Source organism: Xenopus laevis, chromosome 3S, assembly GCF_017654675.1.
Source record: "Xenopus laevis strain J_2021 chromosome 3S, Xenopus_laevis_v10.1, whole genome shotgun sequence".
NCBI classification, from domain to species: Eukaryota; Metazoa; Chordata; class Amphibia; order Anura; family Pipidae; genus Xenopus; species Xenopus laevis.
The window spans coordinates 2730606-2744192 of record NC_054376.1 but is presented as its reverse complement, the minus strand read 5'-3'; positions in this window follow the sequence as shown (position 1 = coordinate 2744192).

Genomic DNA, 13587 nt, shown 5'->3' with positions numbered 1-13587 from the left:
TGAATAATCAGCAAACCTGTAGCATCAGCTTATATTACAGCCAGGGAAGCTCATTTTCTGCTGGATAATTAGTGACGAGCCCTAAGCTTAGCTTCTCAACAGCCAATCAGAGCCCACTGAGCATGTGAGTGTCACAGACACTTTCCAAGATGGTGACCCCCTGTGACAAGTTTGAAGTCCTGGATCATTGCTGCTATTGACAAGCTCAAACTTTAGCCTCGTGCAATAAGTTCACTATAGAAAATAGGCCATTTATAGCCACGTACAATTTTAGGGTTTAGTTCTCCTTTAAGACAGATGAGGGAGCTTCTTTGGAGCAATGTACCTAAAAGTGGATTCGTTGAGGACAATATATTAAGAATAAAAAACAGGAAGCAGAAAAGAGATTGGGGATGATATGGATGAGAAGTTGCTCCCATTAAAGGAGAATTCAACCCTTTAGCAAAAAAAAACCCCCCACCCCACGTTGACCCCCATTCCTCCCCCCCAGCCTAACTGCCCCCCATGGCAGGGCTGGAACTAGGGGTAGGCAGAAGAGGCAGCTGCTGAGGGCACAAAGATTGGGGGGTGCTGGGCAGCTTTCTCTTCTGCCTACCCCTATACCGGACCTGGTACTAGACTTCCGCTGTGAATGCTTCCGGCACGAATGCGCACGCGGACACCGCTGATACAAATGCGATCGAACGACACTGATGCATGCGAACATCGCTGAAGCGTTCATGTGTAGGCGCGTGAGAGACACTTATGCGCATATACGCGAAAGACGGGAATGGGGGGTGAGCTGCCTGGCTGGGGTTCTGTAACTGTTTTACTAATGGATAAGTAAAGCTTTGGGGTTTTAAATACGCTGGCGTGCGGATCCATCCTCTTTTCTGCCTGGCTGGGGTGCCTAGGGTGACCGGCCAGCTAGGCCCACCTCTGCCCCCCGGGGAAATGCCCCTAACTTTTTACTTATCCCTCGGGGCAGATTCAGGGATCGGAGTTCTCCGCAGCTATCTTCCGGCGCTTCGGCAACTTCCGTCCATGTTGGCGCATGCGCAAACCAGTGAAATGCGTCTACGTCTCACCGCAAGATGTCTGCGGTGAACTGCGATCCCTGAATCTGCACTGACGGGTAAGTAAAAAGTTGGGGGCATTTCCCTGGGGGGCAGATAAGCTGGGGGAGGGGGGTCTACGTGGGGTGAGGGGTACGGGGTTTTTTCGCTAAAGGGTTGAATTCTCCTTTAATCTTACTCCTCTTCCACATGAATGCTGGGAATAAATAAAACACAAGGAGAATGTAGAGCTTGGAAGGGGGTTGGGTGCGCTAAGGATAATATTGGTGCAATTTCAGACACTTTTCCAGGGGTGTAACTACAGAAGAAGCAGACCCTGTGGCTGCAGGGGGGCATAAGTTATAGGAGAACAAAAAAACAAGGGCACCACTCAAAAACGAACGCTCCCGTAGCCGCTCTCCATTTAGACTCCAGGTGCTCTGTCCCCACTGTCCACACAATTTCCACAATCAAAAAAAGGACGGCACTCCGGAAAATTGCAGTGTCCTGCGGGTAACAACCGCCTTACGCGTTTCGGGAGTCAATCCCTTAATCATAGGCTTTATAAGCATAAGCTATGAGGTATAGGAGGCCCTAATTAATGAGCAATTTCAAGATATATTGGTAAATCAGGACGGCCTCTGGATATGCTGGGGGAGCTGTGAGGCCCAGTATCTAGTTACACCACTGTGACTTTTTTCCCGAAACGCATCTTATCCTCCACATTTCCAGCATAATTGCGACTGCGTTCATTTGCAGCCGTTGCTAATTGATGGTAAAACATCAGGGGGTGTGCGATTCATCGGAGAGACTGAATGATGCCTGATACACACACACACTGTAGTGCAAGGAGCCAGTTACGACACAAGGGACTTTGAGGAAAGTCATTGGGAAACACACAACTATTTTTGATTGGCAGCTGCAGCCGTAAATGTCTCAGGTTGCCAAGGTCCAACCCCAAGGACACTTAAAAAACAAATTTCTCATGACCCTTTAACTTGTCACAGAAGGAAAATGATCTGAAGGTGCTTAAACGATTGTGAGAAGTCTCTTTAAAGGTAGAACCACACGGTGCGCGTCCATCCGTTCCGACGCAAGGTGTCACGTTGAAAGCGCCGAATCTAATGTAAGTAATACAAATGTCGCACGTACAATCCGATTGCATCCGACACGACTGGCAGATGTGAACGCCGCATGTTGCGTCTTCCTCCGACAGTCGTTTTGTGTCGGATGCAATCAGCTTGTACTTACATTAGATTCCGTGCATCCGACGTGACGCGTTGGAACGGAAAGACGTGGCACCGAAAATCGCCCGTGTAGTTCTACCCTAAAACAGATCATCCCATAATAACCCAGAGTACTTGGTACGAGTAAGTGCCCATTTAGGCATGAAATGCGTTAGGCTTCTTGTATGTCCTAATAAAGTCTTTTTATTTTATTAAAACCTGAGCTACTAATGGACCTCACCCCACTTTGAATTCTACTTGGTACGGTACCCTCATATTAGGCCGTGGATCCAGATACATCTTGCAAACATTAACCTATGAGGATGACACGGGCAACGAAACAGCTGATGCCAACCAGAGTCACGTCCTATCCTACTGGTCTCTCTGTAGATGGATCAATACAATGTTCCTTCCAAGCCAGAGACTTTGAGATTTATCTGACTCGCACCTGTCTGAAGCCCAAAGTTACTCAGCCCACCCCTTGATAAAACTAAGATATGGGGGGGTCTCCAACAGGTTTCTCCGACTAAGATATAGCCGAAAAGTGGTCAGAAGTCAATCAGACAAGTCATATAATCCAGTAGGGCTGAGGCCGGCATGGGGTTGTTTATGCAGTTCTCACTCGGACCTTATGGAGGAAATTTCTATAAATTCCTGCTGTTGCTAAAGAAAACTTATGTTAGTTTTACTTCAGCAACCTATAGATAACCTTTCTAACCTCAACGCCTACACGTCTACCACTTTCTAGACAGCAGTAACAGCACATCACACACAATGAGCAGGAAGGGTCTGTTGGAGTTAATTAGCTTAGAATAGAAATGGAGCAACAACAGATGGAAACAGTAGATCCTGCAAGTTCCATCAGAGGAGAAAGGGCACACGGGACAGACAGGGTGATTAGTTAAATGGTTAGTTAAATGGTTAAGTCGTGATGCTTATTATTGATGTCGTTTGTGACTAGTAGTGAGTCCCATTCCGAAAAAATTCGCAAAACGGAGAAAAAATTCGCAATACGGCATTCCCTCTCATTGTGATCTGATTGTTGGGCCCTAGGGCCCACAATTGCATCAGCCAATATCAGCCACTCAAGGTGGGCATATCAGGGCACATATATGGCCACCTTTACTGAATAACAAAATTCGGCTTCACTGGTAAATTAAACAAATATCCAAGTATAAATAAGGCCAGCCACGGAAAACCTCTCCCTATAGACTTCCAAGTACATCTCAGAGAGAAAAGTGAAGTGCAAGCTGTGTGTCCTTTAAGGGCTCCGAAGAGCCGAAAAAAAGACGTATGGGAATGTAAGATTATTTTAAGGCAAAGTAAAACAATTTATAGATAAGAAACTGCTCCCATAACTGGTGGTTCTACTCCCAAGGCCAAGGGTGAGTGACTGCGAGAATTATTATTACAGAGAAAAAGGAAATACGAATTGGATGGTTAAAGGGATCGTTCACCTTTAAATTAACTGTTAGTGTGATGTAGAGAGGGATATTCTGAGACAATTTGCAATTGGTTTTCACTTTTTATTATTTGTGGTTTTTGAGTTATTTCGCTTTTTATTCAGCAGCTCTCCAGTTTGCAATTTTAATTTTAGGTTGCTAGGGTCCCAATTCCCCTAGCAACCAGGCATTGATTTGAATGAGAAAGTGGAATCTGAATAAGGGTGGACCTGAATAGAAAGACGAGTAAAAACAAGTCGCAATAGCAATACATTTGTAGCTCTGCAGAGCATTTGTTTTTTTTAGAGGGGGTCAGTGACCCCCATTTAAAAGCTGGAAAGAATCAGAAGAAAAACATTTGAAAACTATACAAAATAAACAATGCAGACCAAATGAAAAGTTGCTTAGAATACTATAACATACTAAACATTAACTGAAAGGTGAACCACTCCTTTAATGGAGCTTTCTAATGGGTTTCCAGATAACAGATCCCCATGTCTATATATACCGTATATAAAGTCCATTCAGATTAGCGCTTTAGCAGAAGTTATATACTGCACCCCTATAGATACTATATAGATTTACTGTATTTATACAGGATGGAAGAACTGCAGCTTCATTGTGTAACTGCACAACTGTTTCCTGCACTGCTGGAAAACCACACGACTAATTGTAGCCAAGGTGCCATTGCACAAGTGTCATTCAAAGCAAGTGTCAACCTACAATTTCCAATAGAAAAAAATTGTGGTTGTACCTTCATATAATGTCATTTTTGTTTCATACAACTGATTTTGGCGACTTGTGCAACTGCAACTCGACACGCCGCTCCGAAATGAGACCGAATGTATCAGAGTCTCGACTCTCCTCCAACCAAGACTTCATTTCCCATAATGCCTTCAACCTCTCTGCTCTTCTTCGTCTCGGGCCTGTTATGCACAGAACACGCAAGGCATTGTGGGAGATGGAGTTTGGGCTGAAGGAGAGCTGAAAACTGATACAGTGTTTAGTAGCTTGAGTAGTCAGGACCAGCAGTGCAGAGAGCAGAAAGAGGCAGAATTCTCCACCTGAGCTGGTGCAGTTGGGAAAGAGACTTCTACTGAACCGCAATAAGGAAATAAATATCGATTTGACTCTGGTTTCCTTTTCCTGGAATTCTGTTTAAATTTTACTCAAAAATGTGACCCCTCACCCCAAACACTTTTTCATCTGTTGGGCGGCAACTGTCAGATCTACTCAGATTTCATTCTGACAGTGACCCCCAACCTTCTGCTGCCCTCACATCTGCTCCATTACTCAACAACCCACAAACAGGGACCCACAACATGTAGAGTCCGACTGTCTGTCTGTTACTCTTGCCCTTATACGGCAGAAGTTTATAAATAAATAGGAATTAATACTTATAGACACTGCACCATATTGTTTCCCTTGTAGGGACTTGTTGTAGTTGTATTACTACTATACCTGTTACTATAGGCACCATCTCTCCCTACTATACCTGCTATCCCACAGTCACACTCCCTTCCCAGAGACTATTATCCACTGTTACTATAGGCACCATCTCTCCCTACTATACCTGCTATCCCACAGTCACACTCCCTTCCCAAAGACTATTATCCACTGTTACTATAGGTACCATCTCTCCCTACTATACCTGCTATCCCACAGTCACACTCCCTTCCCAGAGACTATTATCCACTGTTACTATAGACACATCTCTCCCTACTATACCTGCTATCCCACAGTCACACTCCCTTCCCAGAGACTATTATCCACTGTTACTATAGACACATCTCTCCCTACTATACCTGCTATCTCACAGTCACACTCCCTTCCCAGAGACTATTATCCACTGTTACTATAGACACCATCTCTCCCTACTATACCTGCTATCCCACAGTCACACTCCCTTCCCAGAGACTATTATCCACTGTTACTATAGACACATCTCTCCCTACTATACCTGCTATCCCACAGTCACATTCCCTTCCCAGAGACTATTATCCACTGTTACTATAGGCACCATCTCTCCCTACTATACCTGCTATCCCACAGTCACACTCCCTTCCCAGAGACTATTATCCCACTGTTACTATAGACACCATCTCTCCCTACTATACCTGCTATCCCACAGTCACACTCCCTTCCCAGAGACTATTATCCACTGTTACTATAGGCACCATCTCTCCCTACTATACCTGCTATCCCACAGTCACACTCCCTTCCCAGAGACTATTATCCACTGTTACTATAGGCACCATCTCTCCCTACTATACCTGATGTCCCACAGTCACACTCCCTTCCCAGAGACTATTATCCACTGTTACTATAGGCACCATCTCTCCCTACTATACCTGCTATCCCACAGTCACACTCTCTTCCCAGAGACTATTATCCACTGTTACTATAGGCACCATCTCTCCCTACTATACCTGCTATCCCACAGTCACACTCCCTTCCCAGAGACTATTATCCACTGTTACTATAGACACCATCTCTCCCTACTATACCTGCTATCCCACAGTCACACTCCCTTCCCAGAGACTATTATCCACTGTTACTATAGACACATCTCTCCCTACTATACCTGCTATCCCACAGTCACACTCCCTTCCCAGAGACTATTATCCACTGTTACTATAGGTGAAAGGGCAATAACTGGAACCGTCCTATTTAGAACTTGTAGCTATGAGTGCACTCGCTTTGAACCGTCACTGGTAGATCATCTGTGATTGTCTCTCCAGGCACGCAGATCTGGGAGTTTGTATGAAACAGACCAACAGGTAGGTAAGTCAGAAACAAACTCAGTTTATTTAAGATTCGGTAAGAGAATTTATAAGGTAAAGGACAAAGACATTCCATTGTGATGATGAGAAAAGCATCATTATAATGACGAGAAATACATCGTATTATGAAAAAATAGACTACGTGGAGAAAACATAATTAGTTTTTGGCTAAGAAAGTATATGCTCATTAAATGTGGCTTATCAGTGATATGCACCAGGAGAAGTCTCTAACTGAAGGTTACTGTGACCAAGTCAGAACCAAGTATTTGCACACACTGCAAATAGTCCAACAGTGTTAACCCTGTATGATACATAAATGTGTTAGCCATATATGTTTAGCTATATATGGTCCATCAATAGGCACCATCTCTCCCTACTATACCTCCTATCCCACAGTCACACTCCCTTCCCAGAGAATATTATCCACTGTTACTATAGACACCATCTCTCCCTACTATACCTGCTATCCCACAGTCACACTCCCTTCCCAGAGACTATTATCCACTGTTACTATAGACACATCTCTCCCTACTATACCTGCTATCCCACAGTCACACTCCCTTCCCAGAGACTATTATCCACTGTTACTATAGACACCATCTCTCCCTACTATACCTGCTATCCCACACTCACACTCCCTTCCCAGAGACTATTATCCACTGTTACTATAGGCACCATCTCTCCCTACTATACCTGCTATCCCACAGTCACACTCCCTTCCCAGAGACTATTATCCACTGTTACTATAGACACCATCTCTCCCTACTATACCTGCTATCCCACAGTCACACTCCCTTCCCAGAGACTATTATCCACTGTTACTATAGGCACCATCTCTCCCTACTATACCTGCTATCCCACAGTCACACTCCCTTCCCAGAGACTATTATCCACTGTTACTATAGGCACCATCTCTCCCTACTATACCTGCTATCCCACAGTCACACTCCCTTCCCAGAGACTATTATCCACTGTTACTATAGGCACCATCTCTCCCTACTATACCTGCTATCCCACAGTCACACTCCCTTCCCAGAGACTATTATCCACTGTTACTATAGGCACCATCTCTCCCTACTATACCTGCTATCCCACAGTCACACTCCCTTCCCAGAGACTATTATCCACTGTTACTATAGGCACCATCTCTCCCTACTATACCTGCTATCCACAGTCACACTCCCTTCCCAGAGACTATTATCCACTGTTACTATAGGCACCATCTCTCCCTACTATACCTGCTATCCCACAGTCACACTCTCTTCCCAGAGACTATTATCCCACTGTTACTATAGACACCATCTCTCCCTACTATACCTGCTATCCCACAGTCACACTCCCTTCCCAGAGACTATTATCCACTGTTACTATAGGCACCATCTCTCCCTACTATACCTGCTATCCCACAGTCACACTCCCTTCCCAGAGACTATTATCCACTGTTACTATAGACACATCTCTCCCTACTATATCTGCTATCCCACAGTCACACTCCCTTCCCAGAGACTATTATCCACTGTTACTATAGACACATCTCTCCCTACTATATCTGCTATCCCACAGTCACACTCACTTCCCAGAGACTATTATCCACTGTTACTATAGACTCCATCTCTCCCTACTATACCTGCTATCCCACAGTCACACTCCCTTCCCAGAGACTATTATCCACTGTTACTATAGGCACCATCTCTCCCTACTATACCTGCTATCCCACAGTCACACTCCCTTCCCAGAGACTATTATCCACTGTTACTATAGGCACCATCTCTCCCTACTATACCTGCTATCCCACAGTCACACTCCCTTCCCAGAGACTATTATCCACTGTTACTATAGGCACCATCTCTCCCTACTATACCTGCTATCCCACAGTCACACTCCCTTCCCAGAGACTATTAGCCCACTGTTACTATAGGCACCATCTCTCCCTACTATACCTGCTATCCCACAGTCACACTCCCTTCCCAGAGACTATTATCCACTGTTACTATAGACACCATCTCTCCCTACTATACCTGCTATCCCACAGTCACACTCCCTTCCCAGAGACTATTATCCACTGTTACTATAGGCACCATCTCTCCCTACTATACCTGTTATCCCACAGTCACACTCCCTTCCCAGAGACTATTATCCACTGTTACTATAGACACATCTCTCCCTACTATACCTGCTATCCCACAGTCACACTCCCTTCCCAGAGACTATTATCCACTGTTACTATAGGCACCATCTCTCCCTACTATACCTGCTATCCCACAGTCACACTCCCTTCCCAGAGACTATTATCCACTGTTACTATAGACACATCTCTCCGTACTATACCTGCTATCCCACAGTCTAACTCCCTTCCCAGAGACTATTATCCACTGTTACTATAGGCACCATCTCTCCCTACTATACCTGCTATCCCACAGTCACACTCCCTTCCCAGAGACTATTATCCACTGTTACTATAGGCACCATCTCTCCCTACTATACCTGCTATCCCACAGTCACACTCCCTTCCCAGAGACTATTATCCACTGTTACTATAGACACCATCTCTCCCTACTATACCTGCTATCCCACAGTCACACTCCCTTCCCAGAGACTATTATCCACTGTTACTATAGACACCATCTCTCCCTACTATACCTGCTATCCCACAGTCACACTCCCTTCCCAGAGACTATTATCCCACTGTTACTATAGGCACCATCTCTCCCTACTATACCTGCTATCCCACAGTCACACTCCCTTCCCAGAGACTATTATCCACTGTTACTATAGGCACCATCTCTCCCTACTATACCTGCTATCCCACAGTCACACTCCCTTCCCAGAGACTATTATCCACTGTTACTATAGGCACCATCTCTCCCTATTATACCTGCTATCCCACAGTCACACTCCCTTCCCAGAGACTACTATCCACTGTTACTATAGGTACCATCTCTCTCTACTATACCTGCTATCCCACAGTCACACTCCCTTCCCAGAGACTATTATCCACTGTTACTATAGGCACATCTCTCCCTACTATACCTGCTATCCCACAGTCACACTCCCTTCCCAGAGACTATTATCCACTGTTACTATAGGCACCATCTCTCCCTACTATACCTGCTATCCCACAGTCACACTCCCTTCCCAGAGACTATTATCCACTGTTACTATAGGCACCATCTCTCCCTACTATACCTGCTATCCCACAGTCACACTCCCTTCCCAGAGACTATTATCCACTGTTACTATAGACACCATCTCTCCCTACTATACCTGCTATCCCACAGTCACACTCCCTTCCCAGAGACTATTATCCACTGTTACTATAGGCACCATCTCTCCCTACTATACCTGCTATCCCACAGTCACACTCCCTTCCCAGAGACTATTATCCACTGTTACTATAGGCACCATCTCTCCGCTACTATACCTGCTATCCCACAGTCACACTCCCTTCCCAGAGACTATTATCCACTGTTACTATAGGCACCGTCTCTCCCTACTATACCTGCTATCCCACAGTCTAACTCCCTTCCCAGAGACTATTATCCACTGTTACTATAGGCACCATCTCTCCCTACTATACCTGCTATCCCACAGTCACACTCCCTTCCCAGAGACTATTATCCACTGTTACTATAGACACCATCTCTCCCTACTATACCTGCTATCCACAGTCACACTCCCTTCCCAGAGACTATTATCCCACTGTTACTATAGGCACCATCTCTCCCTACTATACCTGCTATCCCACAGTCACACTCCCTTCCCAGAGACTATTATCCACTGTTACTATAGGCACCATCTCTCCCTACTATACCTGCTATCCCACAGTCACACTCCCTTCCCAGAGACTATTATCCACTGTTACTATAGGCACCATCTCTCCCTATTATACCTGCTATCCCACAGTCACACTCCCTTCCCAGAGACTACTATCCACTGTTACTATAGGTACCATCTCTCTCTACTATACCTGCTATCCCACAGTCACACTCCCTTCCCAGAGACTATTATCCACTGTTACTATAGGCACCATCTCTCCCTACTATAACCTGCTATCCCACAGTCACACTCCCTTCCCAGAGACTATTATCCACTGTTACTATAGGCACCATCTCTCCCTACTATACCTGCTATCCCACAGTCACACTCTCTTCCCAGAGACTATTATCCACTGTTACTATAGGCACCATCTCTCCCTACTATACCTGCTATCCCACAGTCACACTCCCTTCCCAGAGACTATTATCCACTGTTACTATAGGCACCATCTCTCCCTTCTATATCTGCTATCCCACAGTCACACTCCCTTCCCAGAGACTATTATCCACTGTTACTATAGACACCATCTCTCCCTACTATACCTGCTATCCCACAGTCACACTCCCTTCCCAGAGACTATTATCCACTGTTACTATAGGCACCATCTCTCCCTACTATACCTGCTATCCCACAGTCACACTCCCTTCCCAGAGACTATTATCCACTGTTACTATAGGCACCGTCTCTCCCTACTATACCTGCTATCCCACAGTCACACTCCCTTCCCAGAGACTATTATCCACTGTTACTATAGACACATCTCTCCCTACTATACCTGCTATCCCACAGTCACACTCCCTTCCCAGAGACTATTATCCCACTGTTACTATAGACACCATCTCTCCCTACTATACCTGCTATCCCACAGTCACACTCCCTTCCCAGAGACTATTATCCACTGTTACTATAGGCACCATCTCTCCCTACTATACCTGCTATCCCACAGTCACACTCCCTTCCCAGAGACTATTATCCACTGTTACTATAGGCACCATCTCTCCCTTCTATATCTGCTATCCCACAGTCACACTCCCTTCCCAGAGACTATTATCCACTGTTACTATAGGCACCATCTCTCCCTTCTATATCTGCTATCCCAGTCACACTCCCTTCCCAGAGACTATTATCCACTGTTACTATAGACACCATCTCTCCCTACTATACCTGCTATCCCACAGTCAAACTCCCTTCCCAGAGACTATTATCCACTGTTACTATAGACACCATCTCTCCCTACTATACCTGCTATCCCACAGTCACACTCCCTTCCCAGAGACTATTATCCACTGTTACTATAGGCACCATCTCTCCCTACTATACCTGCTATCCCACAGTCACACTCCCTTCCCAGAGACTATTATCCACTGTTACTATAGGCACCATCTCTCCCTTCTATATCTGCTATCCCAGTCACACTCCCTTCCCAGAGACTATTATCCACTGTTACTATAGACACCATCTCTCCCTACTATACCTGCTATCCCACAGTCAAACTCCCTTCCCAGAGACTATTATCCACTGTTACTATAGACACCATCTCTCCCTACTATACCTGCTATCCCACAGTCACACTCCCTTCCCAGAGACTATTATCCACTGTTACTATAGACACCATCTCTCCCTACTATACCTGCTATCCCACAGTCACACTCCATTCCCAGAGACTATTATCCACTGTTACTATAGACACCATCTCTCCCTACTATACCTGCTATCCCACAGTCACACTCCCTTCCCAGAGACTATTATCCACTGTTACTATAGACACCATCTCTCCCTACTATACCTGCTATCCCACAGTCACACTCCCTTCCCAGAGACTATTATCCACTGTTACTATAGACACCATCTCTCACTACTATACCTGCTATCCCACAGTCACACTCCCTTTCCAGAGACTATTATCCCACTGTTACTATAGGCACCATCTCTCCCTACTATACCTGCTATCCCACAGTCACACTCCCAGGATATAACAGAGTGTTATATTCCATGACAAAGAGGTAGGAAGACATTATAGTGTCATATCATTTTACAAGCATTAATGATCTTGCCATCATAAGCATTAATCACCTTGTTACCCGTCTTACCTTGCTGCCCCCCAATCTATATGAATTACTGTTCCACATTTATCTTAACTTCCATTGAAGCTAACCCCCCCCCCACCTATGTTTGAAGTGGTTTGCTGTATAGTAAGCGCAGACATGTGGGAGTTATTTAATGGCAAGAGCCTAAAATGAAAAGTAGAATAAGGTTCAGAGCAGTATCAGAATCACCAAATGACTATTGCTAAGATTGTTGCTAAATTATGTTCAATAGTGTGAATAGCCAATCAGGTGGAAGAACAATAGTGATAGCACATGGCCTAACCTGAGCTTCAGGACATTATTACATTTTGAGCTCCAGGACATTATTGAATGTTGAGCTCCAGGACATTATTGAATGTTGAGCTTCAGAATATTATTGGATGGTGAGCTTCAGGACATTATTGAATGTTGAGCTTCAGGACACTATTGAATCTTGAGCTTCAGGACATTATTGGATGGTGAGCTTCAGAACATTATTGAATGGTGAGCTTCAGGACATTATTGGATGTTGAGCTTCAGGACATTATTGAATATTGAGCTCCAGGACATTATTGAATGGTGAGCTTCAGAACATTATTGAATGGTGAGCTCCAGGACATTATTGAATGGTGAGCTTCAGAACATTATTGGATGTTGAGCTTCAGGACATTATTGAATCTTGAGCTCCAGGACATTATTGAATGGTGAGCTTCAGAACATTATTGAATGGTGAGCTTCAGGACATTATTGAATGTTGAGCTCCAGGGCATTATTGGATGTTGAGCTTCAGGACATTATTGAATGTTGAGCTTCAGGACATTATTACATTTTGAGCTCCAGGACATTATTGAATGTTGAGCTCCAGGACATTATTGAATGTTGAGCTTCAGAATATTATTGGATGGTGAGCTTCAGGACATTATTAAATGTTGAGCTTCAGGACATTATTGAATGTTGAGCTTCAGGACATTATTGAATCTTGAGCTTCAGGACATTATTGGATGGTGAGCTTCAGAACATTATTGAATGGTGAGCTTCAGGACATTATTGGATGTTGAGCTTCAGGACATTATTGAATATTGAGCTCCAGGACATTATTGAATGGTGAGCTTCAGAACATTATTGAATGTTGAGCTTCAGGACATTATTGAATGGTGAGCTTAAGGACATTATTGGATGTTGAGCTTCAGGACATTATTGAATGTTGAGCTCCAGGACAT